Genomic DNA, 22,207 nt, shown 5'->3' on the forward strand with positions numbered 1-22,207 from the left:
TCTCTTAGCAAATCTCCAGTATACAATAAGTATATATTATTAATTATAGTCATCGTGGTGTGCATTAGGTATCTCGAACTTTTTCATCTTGTAACTGAAAATTTGTACCCTTTGAACAGCATTTCCTCATTTCTCCCACTCCTTTGCCCTTGGTAACCACCATTCTACTCTCTTCCTACGAGCTCATTAAAAAAAAAAATTCATATAAGTGAGATCATGCAGTGTCTTTCTGTGTCTGCATGTCCTCATTTCATTTACCATAATGTCCTCCAGCTTCATCATGTTGCAAATGTCAAGGTTTCCTTCTTTTTCAAGCCTGCGTAATACACCACATTTTCTTTATCTCTTTTTCCAATGAAAGATACCTTGGTTGCTTCCATATCATAGTTATTGCAAATAAAACTGCAATGAACATGGAAGTGCAAATACCTCTTTGACATACTGATTTCAATTCCTTTGGATATATACCCAGACACAAATAAATTATTGCTGGATCATATGGTATTCTATTTTTAGTTTTCTGAGAATCCTCTTTTCCATGATGGCTGTACTAATTTACATTCCCACCAACAGTACACAAGGGCTCCTTTTTCTTTGCATTGTAACCAACACTTTGCCTTTTGACTTTCTGATAATAGTCAGCCTAACAGGTATGAGATGATATCTTAGTGAGATTTTAATTTGCATTTCCCTGATGATTAGTGATGCTGAGCACCTTTTCATATACCTACTAGTCATTCGTATGTCCTCTTAGGAAAAAATGTCTCTCCATGTTCTTTCTCATTTTAAAATTGAGTTATCTGGAATTTTGCTGTTGAATTGCTTGAATCTCTTATATATTTTGGATATTAACTCTTATGGGATATACAGTTTGCAAATATTTTCATCCATCACATAGGTTACCTTTTCATTTTGTTTATTGTTTCTTTTGCTGTGCAGAAACTTTTTAATTTCATTTAGTCCCTCTTGTTTTTGTTTCCTGTGATTTTTGTGTCATATCCAAAAAATAGCATTACCAAGACCGATATCAAGGAGATTTCCCCCGTGTTTTCTTCTAAGAATCTTACATTTAAGTCTTTAATTTATTTTGAGTTGAATTTTGTTTATGATGTCAGATAATGGTCCAATTTCATTCTTCTGCATGTGGACGTCTAGTTTTCCCAACAACATTTATTGAACAGACTATCCCTTTCCCACTGTGTGTTCTTGGTGCTTTCTCAAAGAGTAATCGACTATATATACCTGGGTTTATTGTTAGGTTCTCTATTTTGTTCTATTGGTCTGTGTGTCCATTTTAATGCCAGTATCATACTGTTTTGATTACTATAGGTTTGTAATATAATTTGAAATCATTATGTGTGAAGATTCCAGCTTTGTTCTTTATGCACAAGATTACTTTAGCTATTCAGGGTCTTTGTGGTTCCATACAAATTTTAGAATCTTTTTGTTTTTTTCTATTTCTGTGAACAGGGATTGAATTGAATCCATAGACCACTTTAGGTAGCATGGTCATTTTGACAATATCAATTCTTCAAATCCGTGAATACAGACTACTTTTCCATTTATTTATGTCTTCTTCAACTTTCTGCATCAACGTTTTATTGTTTCCAGTGCGTAGATTTTTCACTTGTTAAATTTATTCATAAGTATTTTATTTTCTTTGATGCTATCATAAATGGGATTGTTTTCTTAATTTCTTTTTCAGTTCTTTGTCTTGTTCCTGATCTTAGATAAAAGTTTTCAGGTTTTCACTGTTGACTACGATGTTGGCTGTGGTCTTGTCACATATGGCCTTTATTATCTTGGGGTTCACTCTTTTTATACCTAAATTATTGGGAGTTTTTACATATACAGATAGAACCATCCTTGTATCCCAGGAACAGATCCCACTTGGTCATGGGATGTTATCCTTTTAATATGCTGTTGAATATGGTTTGCTACTATTTTGATGAGGATACTTTGCATCTATGCTCATCAGTGATATTGGTCTGTAATTTTTTTTGTAGCGCCCTTACAAACCTAGAGTAATGTTAGCTTGATAACATAAATTTGAAAATATTCCCTCCTCTTCAATTTTTTTTGGAAGAGTTTGAGAAGAATTGGTAGTAGTTCTTGTTCAAATGTTTGGTTGAATTTATCAGCGAAGACATCTGGTCCTGAGATTTTCTATGTTGGGAGATTTTTTATTATTGATTCAATTTTCTTAGATTTTTAAAAAATATTCCTTTATTCTTAATGTATGCATTTGTTGCTACAAAATTCCTTTTTTGAACTGCTTCTGCTGCCTCTTATAAGTTTTGGTAAGTAGTATTTCCATTTTTGTTTCTCTCAAGATATTTTTTATTTTGCTTTTGGTTTCTTCTTTGACCCATTGGTTGTTTGAGAGCGTGTTAATTGATATCTACATATTTGTTAATTTTTCAGTTTTCCTCCTGTTATTGATTTCTAGCTTCATACTACTGTGGTCAGAAAAGATATTTGATATGATTTCAATATTCTTAAAATTTTTGAGACTTAGCTTGTGGCCTACATGTGATAGAACCTGGAGAATGTTCCCAGTATACTTGAGAAGAATGTATATTCTGTTTCTGTTGGTTGTCATGTGTGTATGTCTGCTAGGGCCATTTGGCCTAAAGTGCCATTCAAATCTAATACTTCCTTATTGATTTACTGTCTGGATGATCGACCCATCATTGAAACTGGGATATTGAAGTCTCCTAGTGTTATTGTATTGCTGTTTATTTATCCCTTTATATCCTTTAATATTTGCTTTATGTAATTATATGTTCCTATGTTTGGTACACATATATGTGTAATTATTATATCATCTTGATAAATTGACATCTTTATTATTATATAATGACCTTCTTTGGTTCCCTTTACAGTTTTTACTTAAAGACTATTTTGTCTGACATAGGTATCCTGCTCTCTGTTTCCATTTGCATAGATATCATTTTCCATCCCCTCACTTTCAGCCTGTTGTGTCCTTAAAGTTGCAGTAAGTTGCTGAGGCAACTTATAGTTGGTTCTTGTTTTTCTTATCTATTTAGCCTTTTTATATCTTTGGATTAGAGAATTTAATCCATTTATATTTAAAGTAGTTGTTGATAGTTAAAGACTTACTATTCTAATTTTGTTCATTGTTTTCTTGCTATTTTGTCATTTCTTTGTTTCTTTCTTCTTCTTTTACTGTGTATTTTTGTAATTTGATGACTTTTATGTCACAGTATGCTTTTATTCCATTATGCTTTATGTATCTACTATAGGTTTATGATTTATGGCTATCATAAGGCTTATGTAAAACATCTTACAGTTATAACAGTTTATTTTATGCTTAAAACAACTTAACTTTGATCACATACAAAAAGTCTACGCTTTTACTTCCCCTTCTACATTTTATGCTTTTGATGTCACAAATTTCACATTTCTAAATTGTATATTCATTAACAAATTATTGTAACTGTAGGATTTTTAAATAATATTGTCCTTTCGCTTTTTATTTTTTGAGACAAGGTCTCAGTCTTTCTCCTGGGCCGGAGTACAGTGGCACAATCATAGCTCACTGCAGCCTCAAACTCTTGTGCTCAGCCACCCACCCTTTAACTTTTATACTACGTTAAAAGCAATTTACATACCACTATTACAGTATTAGAGTATTCTGATTTTGACTACATACATACCTTTGCCAGTGAGTTTTATATTTTCTTATGTATTCATGTTACTAATTGGTATACTTTCAGTTCAGCTTGAAGAACTCCCTTTTAGTGTTTCAGGTCTAGTGGTGATAAACCCTCTGAGATATTATCTGTGAAAGTTTTTATCTCTCCTTCATTTCTGAAGGACATATTTTCTGGGTAAAGCATTCATCCTTGACAGGTTTTTGTTGTTGTTGTTTGTTTGTTTTTCTCTTTCAGCACTTTGAATATATCATCCAACTCTCTCGGCCTGCAAGGTTTCTGCTGACAAATCTGACGCTAGCCTGTTGGAGGTTCCCTTGCATGTGACAAGCCTCTTTCCTCTTACTATTTTCAAAATTAATTGTTTTTGTTTTTTGATAGTTTGATTATAATGTGTTCTTTTTACATTTAACCTGTTTAGAAATCTTTACGCTTCATATAACTAAATGTATATATTTCATCCCCAAATTAGAAAAGTTTTATCATCATTTTTTCAAATAAATGTCTGCTTCTTTCTCTTTCTCTTTTCCATCTAGAACTCACATAATATATATTAGTTCTTTTTATGGTATTCCATTATCCTATAGACTATTTTTTTATTTTTCTTTGTTCTTTTTTATTTTTTTTTCTCCTCTGACTGGATAATTTTAAGTGACCTGTCTTCAGTTTCACAGATTCTTTTTTTTTTTTTTTTAGCTTGATCAAGCCTGCCGTTTATGCTATTTATCACATTTTTTATTTTATTCATTGTATTCTTTAGCTCCAGAATTTCTGTTGTTCTTTTTTTATATAATGACATCTCTTTGTTGAACTTACAATTTTGTTCATGTAGTTTCCTTATTTCCTTCAGTTTTTTAATAAAAACTATTATTTTTAAGTCTTTGTTAGGCTATTTGCAGATCTCCATTTCTTTGGGGTCAGCCACTGGTTATCGTGTTCCTTTTGTGATGCCATGTTTCCTTGATTTTTTTCATGTTTCTTTTTTTCTTTTCTTTTCTTTCTTTCTTTTTTTTTTTTTTTTTTTGTTTGTTTGTTTGTTTTTTGAGATGGAGTCTCACTCTTGTCACCCAGGTTAGAGTGCAGTGTCATGATCTTGGCTCACTGCAACCTCCACCTCCTGGTTTCAAGAGCTTCTCCTGCCTCAGCCTCCCAAGTAGCTGGGATTATAGGTGCCCACCACCATGCCCAGCTAATTTTTGTAATTTTAGTAGAGACAGGGTTTCACCACATTGGGCAGGCTGGTTTCGAATTCCTGGGATTACAAGTGTGAGCCACTGCACCTGGCCAATTTTTTTCATATTTCTTAAAGTCTTGTATTGCTGTATTCTCATTTAAAGGAGTCATCTCCTCCAGTCTCTACTGACTAGGTTTTAGAAAAGAAACAACTTCATCAGCCAACATGGCTAGGAATTCTTAGGTCCTCTAAGATATTTTCTATGGATGAACATGCTCCACACTTCTCTTTTAGATGGTAGTTCTTAAGATTGTATGCCTTCTCTTGATGCTAAAAAATCATGCCAGGGTCTAAGAGTCTCCTGTTTGTTTTTCCTAAAGAAGTGCCCTGAAATGCTCAATTTTGTATGCATTTTCCAAATCCCACAGAGTCAATCTGGCTGCCTGTATGTGTCCACAAGATATCTGAAAAAGCTGACACTTGCCTTCTGTAGGGGTGCATGCAGGGGGCTGGCCACAGGGGGAAGGCGTGTTTGAGACACATGGAGCATTGGGAGTCTTTGTCGGTCAGTTGGCGGGGTTGGCCAGCTAAACATTCTAAGAGACTGGTGAGCAAGCTTCCTGATGGAGTCTGTGGTACACTGCCCTTGGTTGACTTCTGAGCCCTGGTTGCATTGAAAACCTGCCTCTCTTCTCTATTGCTAACCTCTCTCAATCACTCAGCCATTCCAATCCCCTTAGCATTCTGGGTGGGGCAAGAAATAAATGGATCTTTGGGCACAGTGTCCTGCAGAGCTGAGGAAGCTAGATGCTTACTCACTGCACTCTAACTTTCCTCCCTGGGAATAACTGCCTGCCGAGGGAGTGTTTCTTAGCACTGATCTGTGCAGCCTTGGGACAGGTGATACAGATAAAGTAAAACTGTTTTTCTTATGCTCTTTAATATATCTATTCTTGGAGCTTTTTGCTTTAATAGTGTGCTACACTTCTCCACTGGACTCCTGTACTCCCACAAATGTACTCTTTTTCATGAATGGTGGTCAAAAATCTTTCTATACGAAGATAACTGAGAAAACTTATATTTCACCATTTTGCTGACATTCCTCCATTTAAAGAAGCCAATTTTATCTTCACAACAGTCTTATGAAGTAAGCACCATTATTTTTCTCATTTTCCAGACAAGAAAACTGGTTTAGAAATGGTAAGTTATTTGTTAAATATCAAATACCCAGAAAGAGGTGAAGCTGGAATTAGAACTTATGCATGTGTCACTACAAGCCTTGTGCAGCCTGAGATTCAGCAATAGCCTTGATTCTGGCTATTCAGCCAATCAATAGACTTAGGCTTGATTTCTTTCAGAACAGAATTCTTCCATATGACATGCAGGTAGAGGAGTCCAGCCTATCAATATTTCAAGGTACTTAATGTCCTAGAAATATTCAAATGCTATTGACACCTTGAAAGGTATTTAAGCATGTTTCAGTGGGGAACTAAAACCTCATAAGAGCATTATTTTCTCATTGCCAACCTCAGTGTTAGCCCTTAACTGCATTTAGCTGTCCAGTGCCAATAGACATAAAAACCCCAAAAATTTCAGCAGCAGAAACTTCCCTCTTCCCCAGGTGCCTACCCTCAGGTTAATGGCAAACACATTTTTAAACTGGCACTTTCAAGGACTCCTCTTCTTGATTTGCTATTTGAAAAATCAAAATATTGTAAACTTTCAAAGGTTGCTTTTCTGATGGCAAGCACAGAGATTAATGGATTTTTTTTTTTTTACTTTTTTTTGTTGTTGTTTGAGATCTAAAGGATATTTTACATCTCTGAGAAATTCCAAGTTGCCCTCCAAGCTCTTATCTGACATCTAACCAATCTTTAAGTTTGACTAGGCTTATCCAGGATATAACTACAGATTGTTCATTGTCAGAGGAAAGATTTTTGCCCCCAGAAGCATATATGTATGTCTCTCAGAGGATGCTAGAGGATAAATGATCAATGAGAGAGAGCTGTGTGCTCATTCACAAATGCCGGTGCATACTTTTTCTCCAGCTGACTGCCAGATTTCTCTCAAAGTTAAAGAAGAAAGGAAAGTTATAAATTCTCAATTTACCTGGAGCATGGCTAAACAGGGATCAAAAAAATATACTGATAAAATGACACCAAATTCCCAAATATCTGTGATATTCTTGTTTCTGTTCTTAAATTATTATTAATGTTATGCATGTCTTAATTTCCTATGGCATATAAAAGCATAATTGTTTTTATCATGGGGTCGTAATTATCCATTGTCACATTGCCTTAGTTTATCCGATTAGCTCTTACCACACCTAGGAGATAATAAAGTAAGAAATGTTAACATGACAAGGAAAATTGTGCTTGCTTATTCTAAGATGAAAGGAAGAAAAGAAATGTTCATTACATTGAATATTTTCCAAGTAGACTCTTGCAGATGGTGCTCAGAATTGGGAGACACTGGAAAGTTAGGTATATTGAAGAGACTAAGGAATATAACACAGGTAAATCCTATAGCACAGTGCTTAACCATGGTAGGTCATGGTAATTAATTGTTTTCTTTTTGACTATATATAGAAAATAGTTGCCAGAGCTAAGCCAGTTTGATCTGACTTGTCCCAGTAAAAATAATTGTCAGGAGAGTTCTAAATTATTGGTGATGCCATGTTGCCTCCCTCCCAGGAGGTGTGCAGAACCACTTGGGGCCATATAGTTTCCTCCTAAACTATGTAACCTACAAGGAGATTCCACTGAGGGGTACTTCTTGGACCTTCTAAGCTCCAAAAGGTCAAGGACAAAGTATCTTTTTGCTCACCATTGCATCTTCCACAGCACCTGGCTCATAATAAGTGCTCAAAAATATTTTTTCAATTTAAGAATGTTGAGTATGGACATATCATATTGAACTGAACTGCTGGATCAGATGTCACAAGATAAACTATCTGCTTCACCATCATGTGCCTGGGAAATTTATGTTTGGGTTCTGGGACAGTCTCATTCTTCTTCAATTACATGGCAAGAAAGCATACCACTCATTCCTAGTTCTTAGAAGACCAAGAGTTCACTTCAAAAAGGAACTCTCCTTAGTGGTGTTTACCGAGAATTCCACTGACATCACGCTTGATAAGACTCTCTGACAGCACAACTTCAAAAGATTTGATCATAAAATCCTCCAAAATTTGCAGACATTAAGCCCCTGACTCACTCAGGCAGTGGAAATGTAATTTCCACCATCTTGGCTCTTCCTCTTCTCCCTAACCTAGGGAAGGTTTGAGGAGTTGACTGGGAGTAAGTAATTTGAAGCTATTGACAGCATGGAAGAGAGAGGGAACAGAGGCATCTGGTTCTGTTATTTTCTGTCCATGCAGGAATTCTTTTTTTTTTTTTTTCTTTTTTAATTTATTTATTATTATTATACTTTAAGTTGTAGGGTACATGTGCATAACGTGCAGGTTTGTTACATATGTATACTTGTGCCATGTTGGTGTGCTGCACCCATCAACTCGTCATTTACATCAGGTATAACTCCCAATGCAATCCCTCCCCCCTCCCCCCTCCCCCCTCCCCATGATAGGCCCCGGTGTGTGATGTTCCCCTTCCTGAGTCCAAGTGATCTCATTGTTCAGTTCCCACCTATGAGTGAGAACATGCGGTGTTTGGTTTTCTGTTCTTGTGATAGTTTGCTAAGAATGATGGTTTCCAGCTGCATCCATGTCCCTACAAAGGACACAAACTCATCCTTTTTTATGGCTGCATAGTATTCCATGGTGTATATGTGCCACATTTTCTTAATCCAGTCTGTCACGCATGGACATTTGGGTTGATTCCAAGTCTTTGCTATTGTGAATAGTGCTGCAATAAACATACATGTGCATGTGTCTTTATAGCAGCATAATTTATAATCCTTTGGGTATATACCCAGTAATGGGATGGCTGGGTCATATGGTACATCTAGTTCTAGATCCTTGAGGAATCGCCATACTGTTTTCCATAATGGTTGAACTAGTTTACAATCCCACCAACAGTGTAAAAGTGTTCCTATTTCTCCACATCCTCTCCAGCACCTGTTGTTTCCTGACTTTTTAATGATCGCCATTCTAACTGGTGTGAGATGGTATCTCATTGTGGTTTTGATTTGCATTTCTCTGATGGCCAGTGATGATGAGCATTTTTTCATGTGCCTATTGGCTGTATGAATGTCTTCTTTTGAGAAATGTCTGTTCATATCCTTTGCCCACTTTTTGATGGGGTTGTTTGTTTTTTTCTTGTAAATTTGTTTGAGTTCTTTGTAGGTTCTGGATATTAGCCCTTTGTCAGATGAGTAGATTGCTAGCCAATTTTCCCAGCACCATTTATTAAATAGGGAATCCTTTCCCCATTTCTTGTTTCTCTCAGGTTTGTCAAAGATCAGATGGCTGTAGATGTGTGGTATTATTTCTGAGGACTCTGTTCTGTTCCATTGGTCTATATCTTTGTTTTGGTACCAGTACCATAGTGTTTTGGTTACTGTAGCCTTGTAGTATAGTTTGAAGTCAGGTAGCATGATGCCTCCAGCTTTGTTCTTTTGACTTAGGATTGTCTTGGAGATGCGGGCTCTTTTTTGGTTCCATATGAACTTTAAAGCAGTTTTTTCCAATTCTGTGAAGAAACTCATTGGTAGCTTGATGGGGATGGCATTGAATCTATAAATTACCTTGGGCAGTATGGCCATTTTCACAATATTGATTCTTCCTATCCATGAGCATGGTATGTTCTTCCATTTGTTTGTGTCCTCTTTTATTTCACTGAGCAGTGGTTTGTAGTTCTCCTTGAAGAGGTCCTTTACATCCCTTGTAAGTTGGATTCCTAGGTATTTTCTTCTCTTTGAAGCAATTGTGAATGGAAGTTCATTCATGATTTGGCTCTCTGTTTGTCTGTTACTGGTGTATAAGAATGCTTGTGATTTTTGCACATTAATTTTGTATCCTGAGACTTTGCTGAAGTTGCTTATCAGCTTAAGGAGATTTTGGGCTGAGACAATGGGGTTTTCTAAATATACAATCATGTCATCTGCAAAGAGGGACAATTTGACTTCTTCTTTTCTGAACTGAATACCCTTGATTTCTTTCTCTTGCCTAATTGCCCTAGCCAGAACTTACAACACTATGTTGAATAGGAGTGGTGAGAGAGGGCATCCCTGTCTTGTGCCAGTTTTCAAAGGGAATTTTTCCAGTTTTTGCCCATTCAGTATGATATTGGCTGTGGGTTTGTCATAAATAGCTCTTATTATTTTGATGTACACTCCATCAATACCGAATTTATTGAGCGTTTTTAGCATGAAGGGCTGTTGAATTTTGTCAAAGGCCTTTTCTGCATCTATTGAGATAATCATGTGGTTCTTGTCTTTGGTTCTGTTTATATGCTGGATTATGTTTATTGATTTGCGAATGTTGAACCAGCCTTGCATCCCAGGGATGAAGCCCACTTGATCATGGTGGATAAGCTTTTTGATGTGCTGCTGAATCCGGTTTGCCAGTATTTTATTGAGGATTTTTGCATCGATGTTCATCAGGGATATTGGTCTAAAATTCTCTTTTTTTGTTGTGTCTCTGCCAGGCTTTGGTATCAGGATGACGTTGGCCTCATAAAATGAGTTAGGGAGGATTCCCTCTTTTTCTATTGATTGGAATAGTTTCAGAAGGAATGGTACCAACTCTTCCTTGTACCTCTGGTAGAATTCAGCTGTGAATCCGTCTGGTCCTGGACTTTTTTTGGTTGGCAGGCTATTAATTATTGCCTCAATTTCAGAGCCTGCTATTGGTCTATTCAGGGATTCAACTTCTTCCTGGTTTAGTCTTGGAAGAGTGTAAGTGTCCAGGAAATTATCCATTTCTTCTAGATTTTCCAGTTTATTTGCGTAGAGGTGTTTATAGTATTCTCTGATGGTAGTTTGTATTTCTGTAGGGTTGGTGGTGATATCCCCTTTATCATTTTTAATTGCGTCGATTTGATTCTTCTCTCTTTTCTTCTTTATTAGTCTTGCTAGTGGTCTGTCAATTTTGTTGATCTTTTCAAAAAACCAACTCCTGGATTCATTGATTTTTTTGGAGGGTTTTTTGTGTCTCTATCTCCTTCAGTTCTGCTCTGATCTTAGTTATTTCTTGCCTTCTGCTAGCTTTCGAATGTGTTTGCTCTTGCTTCTCTAGTTCTTTTAATTGCGATGTTAGAGTGTCAATTTTAGATCTTTCCTGCTTTCTCTTGTGGGCATTTAGTGCTATAAATTTCCCTCTACACACTGCTTTAAATGTGTCCCAGAGATTCTGGTATGTTGTATCTTTGTTCTCATTGGTTTCAAAGAACATCTTTATTTCTGCCTTCATTTCGTTATGTACCCAGTAGTCATTCAGGAGCAGGTTGTTCAGTTTCCATGTAGTTGAGTGGTTTTGATTGAGTTTCTTAGTCCTGCATTCTAGTTTGATTGCACTGTGGTCTGAGAGACAGTTTGTTATAATTTCTGTTCTTGTACATTTGCTAAGGAGTGCTTTACTTCCAATTATGTGGTCAATTTTGGAGTAAGTACGATGTGGTGCTGAGAAGAACGTATATTCTGTTGATTTGGGGTGGAGAGTTCTATAGATGTCTATTAGGTCTGCTTGCTGCAGAGATGAGTTCAATTCCTGGATATCCTTGTTAACTTTCTGTCTCGTTGATCTGTCTAATGTTGACAGTGGAGTGTTGAAGTCTCCCATTATTATTGTATGGGAGTCTAAGTCTCTTTGTAAGTCTCTAAGGACTTGCTTTATGAATCTGGGTGCTCCTGTATTGGGTGCATATATATTTAGGATAGTTAGCTCTTCCTGTTGAATTGATCCTTTTACCATTATGTAATGGCCTTCTTTGTCTCTTTTGATCTTTGATGGTTTAAAGTCTGTTTTATCAGAGACTAGTATTGCAACCCCCGCTTTTTTTTGTTCTCCATTTGCTTGGTAAATCTTCCTCCATCCCTTTATTTTGAGCGTATGTATGTCTCTGCATGTGAGATGGGTCTCCTGAATACAGCAGACTGATGGGTCTTGACTCTTTATCCAGTTTGCCAGTCTGTGTCTTTTAATTGGAGCATTTAGTCCATTTACATTTAAGGTTAAGATTGTTATGTGTGAACTTGATCCTGCCATTATGATATTAACCGGTTATTTTGCTCGTTAGTTGATGCAGTTTCTTCCTAGCCTCGATGGACTTTACATTTTGGCATGTTTTTGCAATGGCTGGTACCGGTTGTTCCTTTCCATGTTTAGTGCTTCCTTCAGGGTCTCTTGTAAGGCAGGCCTAGTGGTGACAAAATCTCTAAGCATTTGCTTATCTGTAAAGGATTTTATTTCTCCTTCACTTATGAAACTTAGTTTGGCTGGATATGAAATTCTGGGTTTAAAATTCTTATCTTTAAGAATGTTGAATATTGGCCCCCACTCTCTTCTGGCTTGGAGAGTTTCTGCCGAGAGATCTGCTGTTAGTCTGATGGGCTTCCCTTTGTGGGTAACCCGACCTTTCTCTCTGGCTGCCCTTAAGATTTTTTTCCTTCATTTCAACTTTGGTGAATCTGGCAATTATGTGTCTTGGAGTTGCTCTTCTCGAGGAGTATCTTTGTGGCGTTCTGTGTATTTCCTGGATTTGAATGTTGGCCTGCCCTACTAGGTTGGGGAAGTTCTCCTGGATGATATCCTGAAGAGTGTTTTCCAACTTGGTTCCATTTTCCCCCTCACTCTCAGGCACCCCAATCAGACGTAGATTTGGTCTTTTTACATAATCCCATACTTCTTGCAGGCTTTGTTCATTTCTTTTTCTTCTTTTTTCTTTTGGTTTCTCTTCTCGCTTCATTTCATTCATTTGATCCTCAATCGCTGACACTCTTTCTTCCAGTTGATCGAGTCAGTTACTGAAGCTTGTGCATTTGTCACGTATTTCTCGTGTCATGGTTTTCATCTCTTTCATTTCGTTTAGGACCTTCTCTGCATTAATTACTCTAGCCATCAATTCTTCCACTTTTTTTTCAAGATTTTTAGTTTCTTTGCGCTGGGTACGTAATTCCTCCTTTAGCTCTGAGAAATTTGATGGACTGAAGCCTTCTTCTCTCATCTCGTCAAAGTCATTCTCCGTCCAGCTTTGATCCGTTGCTGGCGATGAGCTGCGCTCCTTTGCCGGGGGAGATGCGGTCTTATTTTTGGAATTTCCAGCTTTTCTGCCCTGCTTTTTCCCCATCTTTGTGGTTTTATCTGCCTCTGGTCTTTGATGATGGTGATGTACTGATGGGGTTTTGGTGTAGGTGTCCTTCCTTTTTGATAGTTTTCCTTCTAACAGTCAGGACCCTCAGCTGTAGGTCTGTTGGAGATTGCTTGAGGTCCACTCCAGACCCTTTTTGCCTGGATATCAGCAGCAGAGGCTGCAGAAGATAGAATATTTCTGAACAGTGAGTGTACCTGTCTGATTCTTGCTTTGGAAGCTCCCACTCAGGGGTGTACTCCACCCTGTGAGGTGTGGGGTGTCAGACTGCCCCTAGTGGGTGATGTCTCCCAGTTAGGCTACTCAGGGGTCAGGGACCCACTTGAGCAGGCAGTCTGTCCCTTCTCAGATCTCAACCTCCATGTTGGGAAATCCACTGCTCTCTTCAAAGCTGTCAGACAGAGTCACTTGTGTCTGCAGAGGTTTCTGTTGCGTTTGTTATTGTTTACTGTGCCCTGTCCCCAGAGGTGGAGTCTACAGAGACAGGCAGGTTTCCTTGAGCTGCTGTGAGCTCCACCCAGTTCGAGCTTCCCAGCAGCTTTGTTTACCTACTTAAGCCTCAGCAATGGCGGGCGCCCCTCCCCCAGCCTCGCTGCTGCCTTGCCGCGAGATCGCAGACTGCTGTGCTAGCAATGAGGGAGGCTCTGTGGGTGTGGGACCCTCCCGGCCAGGTGTGGGATATGATCTCCTGGTGTGCCTGTTTGCTTAAAGCACAGTATTGGGGTGGGAGTTACCCGATTTTCCAGGTGTTGTGTGTCTCAGTTCCCCTGGCTAGGAAAAGGGATTCCCTTCCCCTTTGCGCTTCCCAGGTGAGGCAATGCCTCGCCCTGCTTCAGCTCTTGCTGGTCGGGCTGCAGCAGCTGACCAGCACCAATCGTCCGGCACTCCCCAGTGAGATGAACCCAGTACCTCAGTTGAAAATGCAGAAATCACCGGTCTTCTGTGTCGCTCGCGCTGGGAGTTGGAGACTGGAGCTGTTCCTATTTGGCCATCTTGCTCCGCCCCCCATGCAGGAATTCTCTGAGACACCAGCCACCTTCTGCTTTTTGGCCATTGTTCCACATAGGTCTCGATTTTCCCTTTGACTCATGCCTCCTCTCAGGCTACTTAAGACATGCTTAATATTGTGAGATTTATTTTGCTTCTTCCATGACATTGGGGCATGGTTATCTCTGCAAGGCTGTTTCAGGCCCCTCTTTGAGTTATCCAAATCCTCCCCTCTGTGTCCTCCTTGACACTCACTTCCATTCCCAGCCCAAGGAAATTTTACCTAATCTAAGGAGAAGCTGACTCAATACACTTTTTCATAACATTTTGTCTTCACCTTGTTTCTCCCACATCCTAAAGACTTAGTCCCTTAAAATAAAAACCTAGAAGACATTCACTTTTCTTCTCTGCTTTACACTCTTTCATTTCCTCTCTTCTGTGGCTCCTTTTGGAGCAGAGAAAACCTAGCTTCTTGAATGAAGTGGGGTGATGTGTTTAGGGTGGACAGGTGGACAATAGAGGGAAACTGTGGTAGATTTTTTTTTGAGAAGATGGCCACAGTAAACCTTTTCATCCCTTTACCCTGTCCCTCTGCAATGTGACTGCTGCTCCCCCAACAAGAGGTAGAATCTATTTTCCAACCCTTCTTAATATGGGCTATTTGTTTTACTTTGACCAACAAAATGTAGAGGAATTGATATGGAGTGATTCTCAAGGCTAGACCTCAAAAGTCCTTTCAGCTTTCACTTTCATTCTCTTGGCATGCAGTGGGCATGATGTGAAAGAAGCCAAGCTAGTCTCCCTGGAGAAAAGAGAATGAGTGAAGAGAGAAACTCAGCTAATGGCCAGCACCAACTGCCTGATATGGGGTGAGGTCATCTTGGACTTCAGCCCAATTAAGCCACAAAATCACTGAAGACTTATGAGCTCACCCCAGGCAAGAACAACAGAAAACCCCATTGCTGAGCCCAGTCTATAATGCTTACCCACAATATTATGAGTAAACAAAATTACAGTTATTTAGGCCACTAAATTGTTGCACAATTTTTTTTTACTTTCTTTTTTTATTTTTATTATACTTTAAGTCGTAGGGTACATGTGCACAACGTGCAGGTTTGTTACATATGTATACATGTGCATGTTGGTGTGCTGCACCCATTAACTCCTCGTTTACATTAGGTATATCTCCTAATGCTATCCCTCCCCTCTACTCCCTCCCCACAATAGGACCCAGTGTGTGATGTTCCCCTTCCTGTGTCCAAGTGATCACATTGTTCAATTCCCACCTATGAGTGAGAACATGCGGTATTTGGTTTTCTGTTCTTGTGATAGTTTGCTGAGAATGATGGTTTCCAGCTGCATCCATGTCCCTACAAAGGACACGAACTCATCCTTTGTTATGGCTGCATAGTATTCCATGTTGTATAAATGCCACATTTTCTTAATTCAGTCTGTCACGCATGGACATTTGGGTTGATTCCAAGTCTTTGCTATTGTGAATAGTGACACAATAAACATACATGTGTATGTATCTTTATAGCAGCATGACTTATAATCCTTTGGGTATATCTCCAGTAATGGGATGGCTGGGTCAAATGGTGTTTCTAGTTCTAGATCCTTGAGGAATCGCCACACTGTTTTCCACAACAGTTGAACTAGTTTACAGTCCCACCAATAGTGTAAAAGTGTTCCTATTTCTCCACATCCTCTCCAGCACCTGTTGTTTCCTGATTTTTTAATGATTGCCATTCTAACTAGTGTGAGATGGTATCTCATTGTGGTTTTGATTTGCATTTCTCTGATGGTGAGTGATAATGAGCATTTTTTCATGTATCTGTTGGCTGTATGACTGTCTTCTTTTGAGAAGTGTCTGTTCATATCCTTTGCTCACTTTTTGATGGGGTTGTTTTTCTCTTGTAAATTTGATTGAGTTCTTTATAGGTTCTGGATATTAGCCCTTTGTCAGATGAGTAGATAGCAAAACTTTTCTCCCATTCTGTAGGTTGCCTGTTCACTCTGACAGTAGTTTCTTTTGCTGTGCAGAAGCTCTTTAGTTTAATTAGATTCCATTTGTCAATTTTGGCTTTTGTTGCCATTGCTTTTGGTGTTTTAGACATGAAGTCTTTGCCCATGCCTATGTCCTGAATGGTATTACCTAGGTTTTCTTCTAGGGTTTTTATGGTTTTAGGTCTAACATTTAAGTCTCTAATCCATCTTGAATTAATTTTCATGTAAGAATAAGGAAAGGATCCAGTTTCAGCTTTCTACTTATGGCTAGCCAATTTTCCCAGCACCATTTATTAAATAGGGAATCCTTTCCCCATTTCTTGTTTTTGTCAAGTTTGTCAAAGATCAGATGGCTGTAGATGTGTGGTATTATTTCTGAGAGCTCTGTTCTGTTCCATTGGTCTATATCTCTGTTTTGGTAACAGTACCATGGTGTTTTGGTTACTGTAGCCTTGTAGTATAGTTTGAAGTCAGGTAGCATGATGCCTCCAGCTTTGTTATTTTGGCTTAGGATTGTCTTGGCAATTTTGGCTCCTTTTTGGTTCCATATGAACTTTAAAGCAGTTTTTTCCAATTCTGTGAAGAAACTCATTGGTAGCTTAATGGGGATGGTATTGAATCTATAAATTACCTTGGGCAGTATGGCCATTTTCACAATATTGATTCTTCCTATCTACGAGCATAGTATGTTCTTCCATTTGTTTGTGTCCTCTTTTATTTCACTGAGCAGTGGTTTGTAGTTCTCCTTGAAGAGGCCCTTTACATCCCTTGTAAGTTGGATTCCTAGGTATTTTCTTCTCTTTGAAGCTATTGTGAATGGGAGTTCATTCATGATTTGGCTCTCTGTTGGTCTGTTACTGGTGTATAAGAATGCTTGTGATTTTTGCACATTAATTTTGTATCCTGAGACTTTGCTGAAGTTGCTTATCAGCTTAAGGAGATTTTGGGCTGAGACAATGGGGTTTTCTAAATATACAATCATGTCATCTGCAAAGAGGGACAATTTGACTTCTTCTTTTCCTAACTGAATACCCTTTATTTCTTTCTCTTGCCTGATTGCCCTAGTCAGAACTTTCAACATTATGTTGAATAGGAGTGGTGAGAGAGGGCATCCCTGTCTTGTGCCAGTTTTCAAAGGGAATGCTTCCAGTTTTGGGCCATTCAGTATGATATTGGCTGTGGGTTTGTCATAAATAGCTCTTATTATTTTGAGATACGTTCCATCAATACCGAATTTATTGAGAGTTTTTAGCATGAAAGGCTGTTGAATTTTGTCAAAGGCCTTTTCTGCATCTATTGAGATAATCATGTGGTTTTTGTCTTTGGTTCTGTTTATATGCTGGATTACATTTATTGATTTGTGTATGTTGAACAAGCCTTGCATCCCAGGGATGAATCCCACTTGATCATGGTGGATAAGCTTTTTGATGTGCTGCTGGATTCGGTTTGCCAGTATTTTATTGAGGATTTTTGCATCGATATTCATCAGAGATATTGGTCTAAAATTCTCTTTTTTTGTTGTATGTTTGTCAGGCTTTGGTATCAGGATAATGTTAGCCTTATAAAATGAGTTAGGGAGGATTCCCTCTTTTTCTAGTGATTGGAATAATTTCAGAAGGAATGGTACCAAGTCCTCCTTGTACCTCTGATAGAATTCGGCTGTGAATCTGTTTGGTCCTGGACTTTTTTTGGTTGCTGGACTATTAATTATTGCCTCAATTTCAGAGCCTGCTATTGGTCTATTCAGGGATTCAATTTCTTCCTGGTTTAGTCTTTGGAGAGTGTAAGTGTCCAGGAAATTATCCATTTCTTCTAGGTTTTCTAGTTTATTTGCATAGAGGTGTTTATATTATTCTCTGATGGTAGTTTGTATTTCTGTGGGGTCAGTGGTGATATCTCCTTTATCAATTTTTATTGCATCCATTTGATTCTTCTCTCTTTTCTTCTCTACTATTCTTGCTAGCAGTCTATCAATTTTGTTGATCTTTTCAAAAAACCAGCTCCTGGATTCATTGATTTTTTGGAGGGTTTTTTGTGTCCCTATCTCCTTCAGTTCTGCTCTAATCTTAGTTATTTCTTGCCTTCTGCTAGCTTTTGAATGTGTTTGCTCTTGCTTCTTTAGTTCTTTTAATTTTGATGCCAGGGTGTCAATTTTAGATCTTTTCTGCTGTCTCTCGTGGTCATTTAGTGCTATAAATTTCCCTCTACACACTGCTTTAAATGTGTCCCAGAGATTCTGGTATGTTGTATCTTTGTTCTCATTGGTTTCAAAGAACATCTTTATTTCTGCCTTCATTTCATTATGTACCCAGTAGTCATTCAGGAGCAGGTTGTTCAGTTTCCATGTAGTTGAGTGGTTTTGATTGAGTTTCTTAGTCCTGCATTCTAGTTTGATTGCACTGTGGTCTGAGAGACAGTTTGTTTTAATTTCTGTTGTTTTACATTTGCTGAGGAGTGCTTTACTTCCAACTATGTGGTCAATTTTGGAATAAGTGCGATGTGGTGCTGAGAAGAATGTGTATTCTGTTGATTTGGAGTGGAGAGTTCTGTAGATGTCTATTAGGTCCACTTGGTGCAGAGTTGAGTTCAATTCCTGGTTCTCCTTGTTGACTTTCTGTCTCATTGATCTGTCTATTTTTATGAGGCAAGATACTTGATACAGACATAAACACCAGGAAGAAAAATGTTGGGTAATGCCTCATGTATTATTACAGTACAGCTGTGCCTTAAGTTTTATTTCCAGAGATTTCAGCATTTCCTAATGTCACACTTCTGGACTATATGTTAGGAAAATTTACAACATTTAGAATTGGGGTCTCCCCAAGGATAGTGCGGAAAAACGCAGAGGGTGGAAATGGCAGGGATGACATAGAAGTAGCAATAGTTTCCGAGAAGTGTAGGGACTAATGGTCAACTCAGCAAGAATATAACTGATATGCCTATTATATGCCCATGCCCATGGTATTGGGATGCCAAAATAATCCCATTCATCAAAAATTTATAATCTACTTGGTGGTAGGGTGACAAACATTGAAACCAGTTTTCCTTCAAAATCAGAGTTACATCTTCTCAACTAATTGTGTATGTACGTTTCATGTTGAGAACATGTCCCTAGGGGTCTGTCTGACAGGGCATACACTGTCTCTTCTATCACTTTTGGTATATTACTATATCCCCCAGAGAAAGAGCTATCAGCAGGAAGCATTTAAAATACCTTCATTGAAATATACCCAATAATTTACTTTCTGTGTAACTTCTATTGATCATGAAAACTCTTATGTGATCTGTTTGTTAGGTCTGAGCTTCCTTGGTGATATTGATCAAGTAGATTCCTTTGTGAAAAGCTACATTGATTAGTTTCCTGACAAGCTGTTAAGGCCACTTGCAAAGCTGTCACTGGTGATACTTGCAATTGGAAGAGTGGGGCTCACCCATAATGTCTTTCTGAAGGGAGATTGAATGGAAGATAGATGAATGCAGACAACATTCTCTGTGCTGGGTAACAACTCAGTGATTCATCTCCCAGCTCCTTTTTCTATGGGGAGAAAATTAATATCCAGGCAGTGAACAATTCCTATACCAACAATGATTTGCATGTTTGCTGAAACATCCACATGAAACACAGAAGGCTAAGAAGAGACAGGTCAGGTCATTTTTAGCCACCTTGTTCAAGCATACCTTTGGCAAAGCCATGATCCTCTGCTCCTCCTCAGAATGGCAACTGCCCAAAACCCCACAGACAGAGCTTAAAATCTGGATGGAAGACAATAAATACGCTTTGTCATCAGAAATTCAATGTGAACATGAGAAAGGTTAGAACAATAGGCCTCAGTGCTTTTTGACAAAAGAACACCAGATCGCAAGCACAATGGACAGTTGGCAATGCTAATTTCTTTACAACTAAAATTAATTAATAACTTGTGCACCCAAAAGAGAACAAGAAGCTATATTTAAGTGCTGCCATGTTACAAGAGCTAAGCGAGGGTCTCTAGTGTTGAGGGTACCTGGTAACAGAGTCTGACTCTAGCTGGAGCAGCTTTTCCCAAAACATGTGTTTTAGAATTTATTCCCCTGAAGTGGTCTTCAACAGGGTTCCATGATTGACTAGGTTCAAATAACATTTGGAATTCCTATTAGCCTATCTGAGAAATCCCAGATAAAAGAAGTCTCCGTGGCTTACATGTGGTAGATATTGGTTAAGCGAGTTGTCCCTTGGGTCTAACTGATAGAATCATTAACTCAGTCAATGATCATTTCTTTAACTCTGTGTTAAAATAGTTTAGGTTGCTCATCTAAAAAGAATGACTGAGGCCCTAATTCTGTCACCCACTAACAATGTCACCTTGGGCAAGCTAGGTGCTCCCTCTGAGCCCCTGTTTTGAGGATTAAATAAGAGAATATGTGTATAAGTTATTACTCACTTGAAGATAACACATTAACATTGATTATTAATTCTAAAAATGAACTTGTGCTTTCAAAGATGCCTATTTTAATATGTAGAATATTCCTGTTATTAAGGCAATGCCTCTATCTTTAAGAAGGGAGCGATTGTATAAGCTAGGATGCTTAACCAAAGATGGGACAAAGAAACAAAAAACAGATTGCACATCTAAGTAAAAACTGAAAATATTACAGAAAGGGATTATTTTCTTGTTGTTACCCAGCGGACAACAGATACAGCAAAAATGAAGTCAGAGATGACGAGTTAGTGGTTTTGTTTTTATCATGGGCTTGTTGACTGCTGTAATAGAGGAGACCATGGGAACACTTAATCTTCATCCAGTAGGCAAGAGGCCTGAAATTTTCTTCTATGGGTCTGTAGAATTTTGTCTGACACCAACCATCTTGAACTCTACCTTCTGTTACACAAGCACCAGAGGCAGAAAGATCAAAAAGCAAACATTACTTCCCAATGGGCCCTCAGCTAGGAAAGCAGTAACTTTTTCTTTTTCCTTTTTTTTTCCAAAAAGAAGGTAATCATGCAAATCAACAATTTCTATGATAAATTATCACAGAGAGTTGAGACTAGTAGTTAAATTCCAAATTTATAAAAACTATAAAGTAATTTTACAACCCCTATGCATTACATAAACCTACTACTGTCCTGGGTAAGATCTGCTAAAAAGGCACCTCTGTGTCCACTCCGTAGCTGACAAATCTAAGATTAGTAGTTATTTATGCAAGGTCACATAGATGGTACCAGAACACTTAACTCAAACCTGTGTTATGGACCCACCAAGTCTAGTCCTTTTATTAATCTCTAAAAAGTATAGCAATAACTCAAATTCAGAAGGCAGCAGAAAGAAGAGAGGTTAAAAATTTGCCACAAAACTTTTGGGTTAGAGCCATCTTAACCCTCAATGGATTAAGTGACAGGTGAGTCACCGGGGAAATGGGTGCAAGGGAGAATCTATCTCAGCAGAAATAAAGGTAAAGTCACCACAATCCAAGACGAATAGCTCTAGGATTCTCCTCTTCCAATTTGGACCTAAGAGCCTCTCCCTTCCCTGAAGTATCCCAGCTCTCGCCCAAATTGACTATGAGCAGAACACTACAACAGACTGTTCTCTGTACATATATGCAACTCCCAAAATATCTGACACCACAGTTTTCAAATAGAGAAATAATAGTTTTACTTGTCTACTTGTTTTATTTTTAAAAATCTTTCTGTCAGATGAAATTTTTTGTCAAGTTACAAAATTAACATGTGTCTACCACAATCTTTAAAACCAGTGAAATAATATAAAACCATATAAAGAAAATGTTACTCATACTTCTACCCCCAACAAGAGTAACTAATATAGCAGTCTGGTGTCTTTCTACTTAAACTTTTTGTTTTTTTGTTTTGTTTTGTTTTGTTTTGTTTTATTGAGGCAGAGTTTCACTCTGTCCCCCAGGCTGGAGTGCAATGGCAGGATCTCAGCTTGTTGCAACTTCCGCTCCTCCGGGTTCAATTGATTCTCCTGCCTCAGTCTCCCGAGTGGCTGGGATTACAGGTGCCCTCCACTGTGCCCAGATAATTTTTGTGGTTTTAGTGGAGATGGGGTTTCACCATGATGGCCAGGCTGGTCTCGAACTCCTGACCTCAAGTAAAT

The 22,207-nt window shown here is 38.3% G+C and overlaps 1 long non-coding RNA gene across 1 annotated transcript in view; it reads right to left on the reverse strand.

The window, feature by feature from the left end:
- The window catches only part of LINC02911 (long intergenic non-protein coding RNA 2911), a 70,050-nt gene that overhangs the window by 16,400 nt on the left and 31,443 nt on the right, over nucleotides 1-22,207 (reverse strand). The window contains exon 3 of the long non-coding RNA XR_011616447.1: nucleotides 19,791-19,865. This is a non-coding gene — a long non-coding RNA (long intergenic non-protein coding RNA 2911). The remainder of the gene's footprint in view (nucleotides 1-19,790; nucleotides 19,866-22,207) is intronic.

Source organism: Macaca nemestrina, chromosome 18 (assembly GCF_043159975.1).
Source record: "Macaca nemestrina isolate mMacNem1 chromosome 18, mMacNem.hap1, whole genome shotgun sequence".
NCBI lineage: Eukaryota > Metazoa > Chordata > Mammalia > Primates > Cercopithecidae > Macaca > Macaca nemestrina.